The following is an 8,973-nucleotide window of genomic DNA, read 5'->3' on the forward strand; positions in this document are numbered from 1 at the left end:
CTTGATTCTTATCAAGCTTATCACTTTTTGCAATAAGTACCTTTACCATGTGACTATTGTATTATGTGTCATGATGAATAAGTAGTTCTCTTTTCATCATGGAATTGGTTATTATCGATTGTGTCATTTTACATTCATCTTGAGCTTTCACTTACACAACTTCAATATCCAATATCTTTAAATTCAATTCACTTTAGTTGTGGTTACCTAGGTTTGCTTGTGCTTTAATCTCTTGCTTATTCCTTACTTGTAACCTAGGCCACTTAATTGAGGAACATGCTATTTCTTTTGATTATGTGTTTGCCGTTCTTACCCGGCCAATGTTGTGTTCTAAACCGTGCGCATTTAGGATACGTACATTGTCTTTGATCATACCACACTACTATGACTTTTTCCTCAATTCTTGTTTTCTACAGAATCCCAAGCCCCAGTGCCCACCAACTGAAGGTGGAGCCTCACATCTCTTCACCTCCGGATTGAGTGCATGCACGGAGGACCGTGCAACATTTAAGTGTGGAGGAAGATCCACAATTTTTGGAGCGTAAATTTTTCTTTCTCAACACTTTGCATTAATTTCTAGTTTTTAGTAGTTTTTGTATTTTGTGAATATTTTTTGGTATTTCATTATATTTTGCTTAGTTTGCTTATATGTATATATCATAGTTTGCTTATAGTTTTATAGTAGTAAACATTTGCATGGTATAGGAAATAAGTTTGGTAAAACAACAAAGAATTTTCAAAAAAATCCCTTTTACGGCATTCCATTGATTAAATTTGAAAATTTGTTTTGAACTTGATTGAAGTATTCTTTGTTATGGAACATAGAAAAGAGCTGGAACAAATTACCTAGTGAGATTTGAGCTTTAATGGTGTGGTTGCACGTTTTCAACCATTAATTTTGTTCTTGTGTGTTATACTCCTTTTATGATTGTGATCTTAGATTTGCTTGAATCTTTATGTCCTATATTTGTTATTTTGAATGCATTTAGTATGATTGAGGCCATTTTTGAATTTGGACTCACTAACCCATATGGCCAACCGTTGCATCTACCTTTGTAACCACCTTTGAGCCTTTTAATTCCCATTTTGTTCTAATATTAAGCACATCTTTTACCCTAAGTGAAAAACCATTAATGTCCATGTATTGTATCTTTGATTAGCTTGGTTTTGAGGAGTGTGTGTTATTCAAGTGTGGGAGAATTTGTGGGAAACATTGGTAGTTAGTATTTGGGGTTCTCATTGTTAAATTTAGAAAAATGGGTAAACACTCATGCATTCTATACTTAAAACATATGTATCCCTTTTTTATGTTAAGTAAAAATAAGAAAGAAAAGAAAGAAAAGAAAGGAAAAAAAATGGCAATAAGAATGTGAATAAAGGATGCATATGTGTGTGAATTGAAAAAAAGGATGCATGAGTAAATGTGAGAAAGAGGATAAATAGGTAGTTGGTTGTTTTGTTGTGTATATAGGTTAGTATAGGATTAGGTGGGATACTTGAGCTAATCAAAGATCCAATCTATTAGCCCACTTAACCATATTAATCCTACCCTTACCCTAGCCCCATTACAACCCTCCAAAGATCTCATGATATTTGCATTCATATATCAAATATTAGTTGATTGTTAGATGACTTGCAAATCTTTGAAAAACATGATTAAAGGAGGATTAAGTTATTAAGCCCTAAACACTGAGTGATTAAAAGGTATACATATCCGGTGAGGGGTTCAATTTCTCAATTCTATGTTTCCATGCCTTATATTGTGTCTTCTTACAAGTTGTTGAAAATAATTTTTGAAAACTTCAAATCAATTCTTTGGACATTGAGCATATTGCATTGATTTCCTTGTTTTGACCTTAAGTTCTATTTTGGATTGATTGAGATTCTTTTGTTTATGTTTGCCAAACTCAATAGGAATTATAGTATATATAGATAGATAGCCTTTTAGTTGCATGCATATAAGTAGTTGCATTTAATAAATTTCTTGCCCTCCTTATTCTTCTCCTTTGATTGTGACTACCATGAGGACATGCTATTGTTTAAATGTCGGGGAATTGATGAATCTATATTTGACGATAAATTTTGGTTTGATTTGAATGGATTTCATCATATAAACCTACATTTATTCATCCAAATAGCATGCTTTTGTGTTCTCTTCTTTAATTGAGCCTAATTGTGAAAACATGCTATTTTGTGCTTAATTTAATAACTTTTATTCCACTTTTATTCCGTTTGATGCCTTGATGGTTTTGATGAGTGATTTCAGGTATAAAAGGTTGGAATGGCTTGATAAGAGTGGAAGAAAAGCATGCAAGAGGACAAAAATATGAAGAAAACAAAAGAGAAGCACACATTGGAGTGTGCGTGCGCACAACCCACTGTGCGTACGCACAACATTCTTGTAATTTCTACTTTTATTTCTTGTTTTTATCTAGTCTCTTCTAGATTTCTTTATTTTATTGTCTTAATTTCCTTATGTTATCTTGTTAATTTCTCATTTTCCTTGCTTTTTATGCTTATGCACACTCTTGTTATTTTAATTTACATTTGATGCAATTTATATTTTCATGTCATTTATTGCTTTATTTAGTTGCTATCTTTACTTTCCTTGCTTGATAGTTGTAGCATTTGTTATTTCTTGTCATTTTACCATGCTTTCTTTTCATACCTGATACAATGGAGATTTACCGCCAATCCAGGTTTTCTCAACTTAGAATCCTATCATTGAAAGTATAGCCTAGACTAACGATTAATCCCCACATCAAATGTTTAATCCAGAGGATATGTCACAATTCAAAACCAATTCAATTTCGGGAGTTTCAATTCCCGTGTCATCTCCCAAGGACACTTGAGACCAATGAGTGTGCAATCTTGGTTGTGAGGATCATGGGGTTTTCAATAAAGGGATAAACATATAAAGCAATGAAAGAACATGCAAAATTATAATAAAAAAACTAATAAAGAAATCAAAGAAGTAACTATGCAATATAGACAAGTAAAGTGTAAAAGGAACTACTGTAATGTGTATAAAGGAATTTAAGCATAAAAGATATCTTGGCTTGGAGTAAGCTAAGGGTCCTTTCCTTGTTGGAACCACAACTATGCCAACTAGAATGGATCAATCTCACTTGATTAACCCTCACATCGGAGAGGAAGTTAAATGAGCATAAGTATTCTTAATCCACAAATCCTAAATTGCTTGCTAATTGCCTTAGCAACAACATAGCGTTAGTGGGAACAAGAACAATTAACAATCCAAAATTAACACTAAATGTTGGACATTCCAACTCTAGGAATCCAATTGCTCACTTTTCCCAAGACAAGAGATAGAAAATTAGCCCAAAATCATACTTGACATTTTGTCAAACACTTGGTGAGCAAAAACACTAAACATGGGAAAAATGAGAAAAAGTTTGGAACCAAAAGCAACAAATGATCCCAATCAACAATAAAAACTCAAGAAAGCATGTAACAATCATCAATCATCAAATTCATCAACAAGAAATAGAAATTGCAAAAGAGAAAGTGAAATTGAACTATAACTTGAATTATAAGAAAGTGTAAGAACAATGTAACTATAATAAGTAGTGACAAAAAGATAGTTACAATGGAAATTAGCAAAATCCAAGATCAAAATGGAAATGGCACTTGAATGTAAAAACCCTAGTATAAACCCTAGTAGAGAAGATGATGAAAAACTTAAAGAAAAACTATACTAAAAGCTATCTACTACTACTCCTAAGCTACACTAATGTTATGCTATGTTATGGTCTTCATTCCCACTTCCTTATGAGCTAAATGGCTTCAAAAATGGGCCTCTAAACCATCAAAATCGCGAGTCACATGAGATTTTAATAAAGGCATGTGCGTCCACCTGTGCGGACGCACAGACATGTGCGTTCGCACACTCTGCCGAAAATCTCTACCCGTGTGTACGCACAAGTAGTCGTGCCCACGCACACTAGGAGATGCTTGATTGAACGCGCGACGTGCACGGTGCGGCCCACGCACACGCGTGGCTCTGATCTGAGGGCTGTGCGTACGCACATAGGTCTGTGCGCACGCACACTAGGCTGAGCTCTTCTCCTTTGATTCTTCATGCTTCCTCCACTTTGAATGCTCTTCTTCCATTCCCTCCAAGCCATTCCTGCCTTATACCTCTGAAATCACTCACAAATAACATCAAGGCATCGAATGGAAGGTAAATGGAATATAATTAATCAAATTAGGCACAAAAGAACATGTTTTTATAATCAAGCACAAATTAGGATGAAAGTTCAAATGCATGCTATTTAGTGGAATAAGTGCAAGTTTATATGATGAAATCCATTCAATTTCAACCAAAAATCATCATCTAATATGGATTCATCAATTTTCCCACACTTAAATACTAGCATGTTCTCATGCTAAACACACTTAAAGGAGATTGATGAAAGGAAAACGATTTATTCTATGCACTACCTAAACGCATGCAACTATCCTAAGGGTTACTACCAATATGTACTATGCAAAGAGTTGGTAAAACAAACCATGAAATTTCAATCCATCACAAGGAGGCTTTGGGGCAAATGCAAAGAGTTTATGCACTAAAATCAATGTCCAAAGAATTGAATTGAGCTTTTCAAAACTAATCAACAAACAATTTGCAAGAAGATACAACATGAGATGCAAGAACATAGAATTGAGCGATTGAACCCCTCACCGGATGTGTATTCACTCAATTCGCTAAGTGTTTATTGTTTAATAACTCAATTCTCCATTTTTCATGTTTTTCAAAGATTTGCACTTCTAAAAATCAACTAGTATTTGATGCATGAAAGGCAAATATCATGAGGTCTTTGGAGGGTTGTAATTGGGCCAGGGTTTAGGTAGGATAAATATGGTTAAGTGGACTTAAAGAATTAGTTCTTTGATCAGCTTAAGTGTCAACCTAATCCTATATTACCTATATACTCATAACAATGCAACCTATCTACCCAATTTCCTTCTATCTCACCTTACTCATGCACTTTCTTTTCAAAACATGAACATATGCATTCTGTATTTCAACTTTTTATTTCACATTCTATTATGCACATTTTTTTTTGAAATTCTTTTCTTTGTTAGAACAAGAGATGCATATGACCTAAAACAAAGAACACATGAGAATTTTCCAATTGCCAATTTTTCACTATGAGTTTCATGCCTCTATCACCAATGTTTCCTAACAATTTCCCCCACACTTAGAATATACACACTAATCCACCCAAGCTAATCAAAGAGTAATTTAGGGACATCAATGGTTTTTCACTTAAGGAGTAATAATGTGCTAAAATCATAACAAAGGGGAATTAAAGGCTCAACAGGGTTCACAATGGTGAGTACAAGGGTTGACCATATAGGTTAGTGAGTTCAACATCAAAGATGGACTCAATCATGCTAAATGCGTCCAAACAACAAATACAGGATATAAAGAATCATACAAATCAATGATCACAATAAAAAAAGAAGTAGAATCACACCAGAACAAACATTATGGTTGAAAAAATGCAACCATCTATCAAAGCTCAAATCTTACAAGGTTTGTTGTTCTAGCTCTTTTCTATGTTCCACAAACAGAATACTTCAAGCAAGTCGGAAAACACAAAATTTTTCTTCAATTCAACCAATGGTATGCCCTAGGAAAGATTTCATGGAAATTCCATGGTGTTTCACCAAACTTATTCATTCTATCATGCAATCATGCAAATATTAACTACCATATAACTATGAACACTAAAGGGATATATACAAACAAACTAACTAAGATGCAATGGAAATAAAACTACTACAAAAATGAAGAAAAGAACTAAAAAGGTATTGCAAAGTGTTTTAAGAAATAAAGTTTTTACCCCTATGAAGTCGTCGATCCTCCCCCACACTTTGTTCTTGCACGGTCCTCCGTGCTTGCTTAGGATCTGGGAAGATGAGAACTTCGGGGCCACTTTCAACTGGTGGTATCGGGAATGGGTTGGTCACTTTCATCATACTCCTCTCCAACTAAATTAGATGAGGCCTCAGGAATTGGGTCGGGGTCTCTTCCTTCTAACTTTGCTGCTATCCACTCAAAACACTTTTGCTCCAATTGCTCCATGCAGTGGATATCGTGCAAGATGTCTCGGGATAGATCCGGAAGAGACTGGAGAATCGGCAAAGGAGTCAATGAAGTTGGTAGACTTGATGGTGGTGCTGTGGGTGCCTTCCTCTTCGAGGGTGTCTTTTCAAATGATTCATCAAATTCTCCCCTCGGAATGAACTTCTTGCCTCTTAGAAACTCTAACATGATATCCATTGGTTGCCTCTCTACCCCTGCTGCATTTGCTAAGCGCATTACCATCGATGGAAATGGAATGTTGATATTTTTTTCTCAACTAATTTCCAAATCGATTTATGCATCAAAGGTACAATGGCTATATGCTTCCATTGCATAGTAGCCGAAGGTAGCAAAGTAGTTCTAAATCTAACATGGGTAATGTGGTTGCTCGGGATGATGTAGTCCGCCATAATCTGATGCCGTATACGAGCTTTGGCATTTAAATCGGAGTATGCAATACTAGTGGGAACAGAATTTCTCCCTTGGCTATACTCCCAAGATTCACCAGGACGGCCTATTCTCTCAAGAATGGGAGTTAGAGATATTCTTCCTTTGAATACATCCACTTTTATCTTGAAGTAATCATCTTTCTCAAGTGGGATGTAAGGAATATTCAGAATAGCTTCTAGAGCTTGATTGGACATATCCAACATCTGTCCCCGAAAGAATACTGAGTTTGCTTCCCAAGCCTGGTAGTTCGCATAAAATTCCCGCACCATAGTTTTATTAACTTCAATGGGTTCTCGCTCGAGAAATTTCCAATGAAGCGAGGCAATCCTTTGATGAATGGTCACCTTGTACTGGCTTGGAACCTTCAACGGCCGCTCCCAATGGACTGTGCGCTTCTCAATTGCCTCGTATTGAGAGTCGGCTCTTTGGTTTGTCACCTTGTTGATCCCACCAAACATCAGGAAAGCGAGCAGTAGTTTGCTTAACCGGCAAAGTAACCGGTCCCTTACACTTCTTTCGCATCCTGAAAATAACATAAAAAATTTTTGAGATCATAGGGCAACAACAAAATAAAATCACTGAGGAAGCATTAACAAGGTTAAAAGAAGCTTTTAAAATAGTATGATTTACAAAAACACAGTGTGTATATTCTAATGATGCACGCAGTTGGAACACACATACTGGCCGGATACCGCGGCAACCACACTGTTTATTGAATAAAGCTCACTGCTTCTCAATTGAGTGCTTAAGTTGCAAGGCTAAAGAATGGACATAAAAGCAACTTCAAGCTCGCACCAATTATTTCATTACACGCTTTGAATGTAATGGTCATTGAGGTTGTTAGCAAGAAATTTCATTAGAAAAAGAGTGTACAACAACAATAACCATTCACTCAAAGTGAAGTGCCAATTTCTCATCCTCAAGGAGTGGTAATCACATGTGCAATGTTCTAAGTTAAGGCCAAAAGATGTTTGATCAAGACATAATCTAAAGTTGAACAATTGTAAAGTGATTACCGAGTTAAAAATTCTGAGATGAACAATGACAATTGAGTTTCACACAGCACAATGCATTTGTAACCAAGAATCACACATCAACAACAAGGAAATACCTTGGTGAATTCACTTAACTACCATCAAAAGTCATAATTGAAGTTGCACAATTCATACAGAATAAGTGTGCAAAGACTTGATAAAAACCACTCAATTGAGCACAAGATAAACCATAAAATAGTGGTTTATCAATCTCCCCACACTTAAACATTAGCATGTCCTCATGCTAAACTCATTGAGACAAAAGGACTGAATGGGGGAAAGTAAGACTCATGAGATGCAACCTATATATGCAAATGCAACTACATGCTAAGATGTTTCTATCTACTTGGTTAAAGGTGAGCAAGTTCTCCAAGACAAAAATAAATCAGATTCCACTAATTTAAACCACACAATAAAAGGCAGGCAAACTTTTAAGAAGATAGCTCATGAAAGTAGGGAACATAGAATCAAGCATTGAACCCTCACTAGTAGTGTATATGTACTCTAGTCGCTCAAGTGTCTAGGGTTAATCACTCTACTCTTCTCTAGTCATAATTCCTAAAACTTTTTTCTTCATCTAACCAATCAACAAATATTTAGTATATCAATGCAAACATTATGAGGTCTTTTCAAGGTTGTAATGGGCTAAGATATGGGTGAGGATATATGTATGGCCAAGTGAGCTATAATATGAAATTTGACTAACCTAAGCTCTCATCTAACACACACACACACTCTATGTACTTCTAAATTCATGTCTAGCTACCTAAAATTCCCACTTTTGTATATTTCACATACTCATATACCAAATTTTCTCAAATTTCACACATATGCATTGATCTTTTATTAAACTTAGTATTGGGGTAATTTTGTCCCCATATTATTTAAATTATTTATTTATTTTTTTATTTAAACATGAAAGTAAACATACTATTTCAATGTATATGGTTTTTCTGGTTTCGCATGAGTAGGCACCCAAATTCCCAATACATAAATAAAGTAGAAACACAACACATTCCTATTAACTCAGGTTTCCCACAATTTCCCACACTTAGTTAACACACTATGTTAAGCTAACCAAAGATTCAAATCAGGTAATTAATTATTTTTCCGCTTAAGTCTAGTGATGTGGTAATATAAAGAACAAATGGGGATTAAAAAGGCTCAAAGTAGCAAACAAAGGTAATTGAAATGGTAGGCTTTTTCAGATAAGTGAGCTAATAACAAATGATGGCCTCAATCATATGTATGCATGCAAATATACTAAACAATGGACACATAGAATGGAACAAAGCAAAAATTGCAATCATAGATAAGAAAACACACAAGAATAAAATGTTATGGTTAAATAATATAACCATGTAATTAAGCTCAAAT

This window comes from Arachis ipaensis, chromosome B4, assembly GCF_059453495.1.
Source record: "Arachis ipaensis isolate K30076 ecotype BB chromosome B4, ASM5945349v1, whole genome shotgun sequence".
Classification (NCBI taxonomy): domain Eukaryota; kingdom Viridiplantae; phylum Streptophyta; class Magnoliopsida; order Fabales; family Fabaceae; genus Arachis; species Arachis ipaensis.